The sequence below is a fragment of the Hippocampus comes genome, unplaced genomic scaffold (assembly GCF_001891065.2).
Source record: "Hippocampus comes isolate QL1 unplaced genomic scaffold, H_comes_QL1_v1.1 scaffold174, whole genome shotgun sequence".
In the NCBI taxonomy this organism is placed as follows: domain Eukaryota; kingdom Metazoa; phylum Chordata; class Actinopteri; order Syngnathiformes; family Syngnathidae; genus Hippocampus; species Hippocampus comes.
In genome coordinates, this window is record NW_017805983.1 from 4,118,477 (window position 1) to 4,120,017 (window position 1,541).

The window sequence follows — 1,541 nt, forward strand, 5'->3', positions numbered from 1 at the left end:
CACACACACACACACACACACACACACACACACACGCACACACGCACACACGCACACAAGTTTAAGGATTGCCAAATAAATAAGCAACTCGAATGAGTGGCGTATCGATCATTCAATTTGGTCCATATCTTCAATGTGAGAGAGAGCATGAGACGGATCCAGAGCTCTGTGCACTGTATAACTGTACAAGCCTCAATGGCTGCGAAGCAGTGGGTCACGGTCGATGGATGAATAATTGACCCCCCAAATGTTATCTTGCTACAGTCTTACACAGGCCTTGTAGGTGCTGTACATTTCAGACTTGACCTTAAGGAAAGCTCAAACGACAAACAGCAGTGTTTCTCAAAGTGGAGTTTGAGCACCACCAGTTGTATGCGGGTTCTCCCTAGTTGTAAATGAAAGAATCACATCAATATGATGATATACAAACATAAACATATAGCTTGTAGCTATGCCTACAGCTCATTTAAACTTTATTTTTACTGTATTGTTTTTCTTTAAGTACAGTACATTCTTTAAGTTCAGTTATGTTATATTTAAATTTATTATATTTGCATTTAATTGTCAGATGTTTTTTCTTATAGTTATACATTCAATTTTTAATGTGTATGTGCAAGAGATTTTAAATTTAATTGGGTATTTTTTTCTGAATTTCCTGTATTTAAAAGAGAAGCCAAGTAAAAAAATGTTCTTGACAATAATGTATTCTATGTGGCCCACTAGTGAAAACACGGCCTTTAGGGAATATAAATTAAACAGTAAATCCAGCCTTTTTTTTTAATCCATTTCAGGCCCTTTTGCCGCTTGCTGTCGACTGAAAATGACATCACAGTTTTGCTCAAGGCTCAGGTAATGACCAATCTTAGCTCAGCTTGCAAACGTCACCAAACATGACCAAACTCAGAAAACATGTGAGCCGGAGTATGCTGAAAAAACCCACACAGGAATGGAGAGAACATGGGGTTAGGGTTAGGGTTAGGATAAGGTTTAGGGTTAGGGGGTGAGGGTTAGGTTTAGGCTTAGTGGGTTAGAGGGTTAGGGTCAAGGTTAGGGTTAGAGGTTACTGTTAGGGTAAGGGTCAGAGGTTAGGGTAAGGGGTTAGAGTTGGGGTTAGGTTTGGGAGTTAGGGTTGGAGGTTAGGGTTGGGGATTAGGGGTTGGGGTTAGGGTTGGGATTGGGGTTGCGGGTTAGGTTTGGGGGTTAGCGGAGACGGTTAGGATTAGGGGTTAAGGGTTAGTGGTGAGGGGTGAGGGTTTGGGTGAGGGTTAGGGGTTAAAGTTTTGGTTAGGTTTAGGGTTGGGGTTAGGGTTAGGGTTGGGGATTGGGGTTGGGGGTTAGGTTTGTGGGGTAAGGGTTAGGGTTGGGGTTAGGTGTTGGGGTTCGGGGTGGGGCTCGGCTTGGGGGTTAGGGGTTAGGGTTGGGGGTTAGGTTTGTAGTTAGGTTTAGGGGTGGGGCTAGGCTTGGGGTTTAGGGTTGGGGGTTAGAGTTGGGGGTTACGGTTGGGGGGTAGAGGTTTGGGTTGGAGTTAGGTTTGGGAGTTG